General features: G+C 38.0%; 1 protein-coding gene across 1 annotated transcript in view; it reads right to left on the bottom strand.

Annotated features, from left to right (window-relative positions):
- Window positions 1-5,565, bottom strand: part of LOC106878504 (aquaporin-4) — a 308,309-nt gene that overhangs the window by 38,206 nt on the left and 264,538 nt on the right. The window lies entirely within an intron of this gene.

Here is a 5,565-nt window from a genome sequence, read left to right on the forward strand (position 1 = left end):
ATTATTATTATTATTATTATTATTATTATTATTATTATTATTATTATTATTATTATTATTATTATTATTATTATTATTATTATTAAGGCAGTGAACTGGCAGAATCGTTAGCACGCCGGGATAAATGCTTAGCGGTATTTCGCCTGTCTGTACGTTCTGAGTTCAAATTCCGCCGAAGTCTACGTTGCCTTTCATCCTCTCGGTGTCCATAAAAAGTACCAAAATTCCAGGCTTTGTGCCTATAGTAGAAAGGATTATTATTGTTGTTGTTGTTGTTGTTGGTGGTGGTGGTGGTGGTTTATTTGACATTATTGTTGTTGCTGTTGTTTTCTTTTTTGCGATAAACAGACACCTTTAAGAAAAATCCCGACACGTGGAATAGTGCCAATTCACTTGGGATTATTTTCGCAACAAATGATTTTAAGACATTTCACTGCCTATTGCATTTCCTAAGGATGAAACATAATTGTTTCCCTCGGGTATCTTTTCTATTTCATAATATTATAATTATTATTTACTCATGATTTAATATGGCTTTTTCCAGTGGGTTGGGAAGTGGTACAAACCACTAATGTGGTAGCAAAGGATACTACCAGCAAATACTTTGTTGTAAAAGATTCCAAAGATTAGTTAAGAATAGAGATATAAAGGAGAGCAAGAGGGAAAATGTATTACAATTGAAACTGCAAAGTATGGAACTCCGACATGAAATGAAAAATCGTAGCCATGGGTTTTTAATAGCAAAATTGTAAACGGATTAGCAAATACAATAATACTTTAATATCAGAAAAATGTTAAGTTTCGCTCTATAACAAGGCGGTAAATTTGAATATATGTGGTGGTAGGGGTATCTATTGAATGCCTCAGTTATGAAAAGGAAAGTCGACCCGAAGAAGAATGGTAAATACCAGAAACAACAAGATTGTGTTTCATTAATCTCTTTGTAGCATTTAGATATCGACACTTTCGTTCCAAGAATTCCTTCTTATCTCACCGAGTTCGATAAAATAACTACTATAAAGTACTTCTGACAGTTTCCCTATACTCCTAACTCTCAAACTGTTAGCTCTGTGTCAGAATATAACTACGGGAAATAACTTTCAGGTAAAATTAAATTTCATTTCTTCGATTTCTCTTTGTAATTATTTCACTATTCTTGAGTCGTTAATAACGTTCTATCAAATTCCGAACAACATGTAACTTCATTAATTTTTTTCTTTACAGTCTGAAGCCATGAGAATATGCTCATAATTATGCACTAGCATCGACCTCGCTTCTGAAGATAAACTTTCAAAGAAGATATATTGGTGCCACTTGAATCGAATATGCTTTTAATCCGTAATTATCTCTCTACATATTGTCGTCCTATATGAAAGTAATCCATTGTCTCCGTTTAAGAAATCAAAGTTTCTTTCTAGCTTAATGTTAAACTCAGACCGTGACACAGTCCAAGCTCGTATTTGGAATCGTTTTGTTTACAATGATTGATGCCTTTGGGAAAAGTAGAATTTTCTCTTCTCTCTCTAGTGAAGACTATCAAAGAGATTCGTTTCTAAAATTTCACCTAAAATTGCAGGCTTTGAGCTAAAATTTGTGACAATCATCATTATCGTCATCACCTTCATCATCCTCATCATCATCATCACCACCACCATCGTTGTTATCGCCATCATCATCATCATCATCATCATCATCATCGTTATTATTATATCGTCCGTCTTTATGTTCTGAGATTGAATTCTGCAGAGTTCGATTTTGCCTTTTGACCTTTCAGGTCGACAAAATAAACGCAGTTTGATCACTAGGATCGATGTAATCGACTTACTCTCTCCGCACGAACATGCTGGCCGTGTGCCAAAATTTGAAACCATTATTATTATTATTAAGGCGGTAAACTGGCAGAATCGTCAGCCCGCCGGGCAAAATGTTTAGCGGCATTTCGTCTTTCCATTCTGGGATCAAATTCCGCCGCGGTCAAATTTGCCTTTCATCCTTTCGAGGTCGATAAATTAAGTACCAGTGAAACACTGGGTTTGATGGAATTAAATAGTTTCATCTCCCGAAATTTCAGGCCATGTGCCTTAATAGAAAGAATTATTATTATTTGATGAAGACTATTAGCTTATTTTGCTGGGTATGATTGAAAATGTCAGGTGTCCACAGCCGGCAGACTAAGATGACACTTGTTTACTGGTTATGCTTCAAGAACCCGCGAAGAATTATTGCAGTTCCAAGTAAATATGATTTTTGTAGGTGTTCTATTATTATTATTATTATTATTATTATTATTATTATTATTATTATTATTATTATTATTATTAGCACGGTGACTGATATCAGTAATGCATCAATTTGAAAACAGCCTCAGTGTTACTCTACAGTGATCGGTAGAACAATTACTTACAAGCCGGTTGAGTCAACTTCAATTCACACAAATTGTTTGTCCTGATACTAAAGCTACATATCAGTAAGAATTATTATTCATTATCATGGCTCTGGTTTTAATTGTTCTGCTGATATATGAACGCTAATATGACCGATCTTATAAATGTGTGACTACAATACAAGGCTACAAAACATTTGACGGCACCGCTAATATTACTACCATCATCGCCGGCAACCACTACAAGGCCTCACACCAACGCCTGAATCACTAAATTATTAAAAACACCACCTATATCATTGCACTAACAACCCCCATCTCCTTTCAATAAAGGGAGACACAACCCCAAGTATCCACGACCACCACCACCTCCACGTGGTCATCATTATCATCATCATCATCATCAGCAGCAGCAGCAGCAGCAGCAGCAGCAGCAACAGCAACAGCGGCATTATGATCAGGAAAATGACAATAATACATCAAACTAACTATATCCAGTTATTTGTCTCCCTGGAAAAGTATTCAGTATTTAACACTCACAAGCTTATTAAATGTGACAGCTGGTGTTTCTGCCCTTACTCTTGTTGTTGTTAGATTTGAATTTTTGTTGTTGAAATTGTTAGTGATGTGGTGGTTATGGTGTTTCTTTCCTTAATCTTGTTCTAAGCATCCTACTCATCGATCAAAACAAACCAGAGAGATAGATACAAACAACATCGCCAATACAAATAAACAGTCAGATAATGAGACAGGTGTAACATCGCATTCTCCTAGACTTAGGTGTCTACGTGTGTGAGTGTTTGTGCGTCTATATTGCATGTGTGTTGTGTTTAGTTGTGTCAGTGTGTGAGAATACACACGCACATATCTATATCTGTGTATTTATATATAAACATACGTAATCTGGTCAATAAGTATCCGGACTGTTGCAATAGTAACGAAGCTAAAACATGCAGAGTGAAACCGCTTAGCACATATTGACCTTGAACGCTAATGTGCGTGTGCACTAAGTTTTAATGTTCTAGCTCACTTCTGCTGTTTACAGCAGTGCTTGCAAGGAAGGTGTGTAGCATGTGTTCGTTGCATTGACTATGACTGAGAAAGTTGAGTAGAGAATCTGCATCAAATTTTGCCCGAGTTTTGGCGATACCTGCTCAGTGGCCCACGCAAAGTTTTCAAGTTTTCATCGTTCTCGACATAATCAAGGATATCTTGGGCAACTTAAACCCGAGTGTCCTTTTTGGTCAGATGAAAGCAATTTTGGCACAAGCTTGGCAGACACGCGTCTCTTACCCAAATCTTCAGTGAAAATGGACTGAACTGAATCGTAACTAATCTACATATCCTCTGATAACTTATGGATGGTGATTCAACTATTTCCCCTCACAAATTCATGCACATCTGCATTTTTCTCAGTTCTATTGGTTGCAAGTCTCCCAGAACGTTCGTCACTATCGACACGTTCTCGGCCAGCTTGGAAACGTCTGAACCACTCGTACAGTTGTGTGCAGCTCATGCATTTCCTGCTACTTTGTGTAGGCCTCTAAGCAGGTATCGCCGGGACAACTTATTCTGTCATGGTCAATGCGACAATCACACGCAACACATCTTCCTTCTCAGCACTGCTGTAAACAGCGGAAGTGAGCTAAAACGTTAAACCTTAGTGCACAAGCACAACAAAGTCCAAGGTCAATCTTTGTCTAGCGACTTCACCCTGCGTGCTTTAGCTTCGTTGCTATGGCAACAATCCGGATACTTATTAATTAGACCTCGTACATGTGTGCAAACATTCACAAAAACGCACGAACATATCTCTCTATCTATCTATCTATCTATCTATCTATCTATTTATCTATCTATCTATCTGTCTGTCTGTCTGTCTGCTTGTCTGTCTATTCATCTATCTCCCACCTTCTCTTTCTCTTTCTTTGTCTCTCTCTCTCTCTCTCTCTCTCTCTCTCTCTCTCTCTCTCTCTCTTTCTCTCTCTCTTTCTCACTATATATATATAATTACAGACGTCGCTCGCAATCGCGTGTCCTTTCACTAATTGCTGTAAGTGCCCACCCAGTCGGTCATCCCAATGTTGACCCAACAGAACCTCCAGAAAATAGCAGTTACATTTAGAGAGGTTTTACTGACTAGCTGGTTTATTTATCAATCCCAAAAGAATACTAAGCAATACTAATATATACATGTGTTATATGAACTTAACAGTACAAATGCATATAGTGATTGCTGCAACTTCACAAATAATTTCCGTCTTCTTAAGCTTCTTAGTTATCAAAGAGATTTCTGACACTGTATGGCCTGAAGCTTAGGTAACTGACAAAAGCTGTGACTTATTGTGCACTTCCAACTGATTAGATCTGAACATGTGGCCACTCTTCTATTGCCATAGATTTTTCAGATGGAATGACAATTGAAGTCATGATAAAGAGACACATTGAACGTCATTGGATTATAGTAATACAAGCTTGAACAACACGAATATCCGTGATTAGTACCTAGTGACTGGTCGACACGAAATGACAAGTAGTCACGGTGAACCGTACGTTTCATCCAGTAGTGAGGCTCTTGTTAGGAAGTTTCAGGACTATGAGTAAATCAAAAACGCCTTTAGCCATTATTGTTTCCATCTCTACTGTACGCGGTGTAGTAGCAACTGTCAGGGACCTTTAGCTCTTTTCGCATACATACATACACACATACATATATACATACATACATGCATGCATGCATGCATTCGTGCATACGTGTGTGTGTGTGTGTGAAGGTGCATGGATCAGTAGTTAGGGTGTTGCACTCACGATTGCGAGATCGTGGGTTCGATTCCCAAACCGGGGGCGTTGCGTTGTGTTCTTGAGCAAAGCACTTCATTTCACGTTGCTCTACGATCGCTTCTACATCTGACATGTGACACCCGTTGCACCCGTACAGGTAATGTCGATTTGATGGAGGGAGTGAACTTATGTCTGCACAAACATTTGATCACTATAAATAAATCATATGTGTGGTTGTTCTCTAAGAATTTGTCGAACCCTCATACGTCATCTAACGACGTGAGAGTCCATCGTATATATATATGAGAGAGAGAGGGATAGAGATAGATAGATAGATAGATAGAGAGAGAGAGAGAGAGAGAGAGAGTGTGTGTGAGAGAGAGAGAGAGAGAGAGAGAGAT

The sequence above is a fragment of the Octopus bimaculoides genome, chromosome 3 (genome assembly GCF_001194135.2).
Source record: "Octopus bimaculoides isolate UCB-OBI-ISO-001 chromosome 3, ASM119413v2, whole genome shotgun sequence".
Taxonomy (NCBI): Eukaryota; Metazoa; Mollusca; class Cephalopoda; order Octopoda; family Octopodidae; genus Octopus; species Octopus bimaculoides.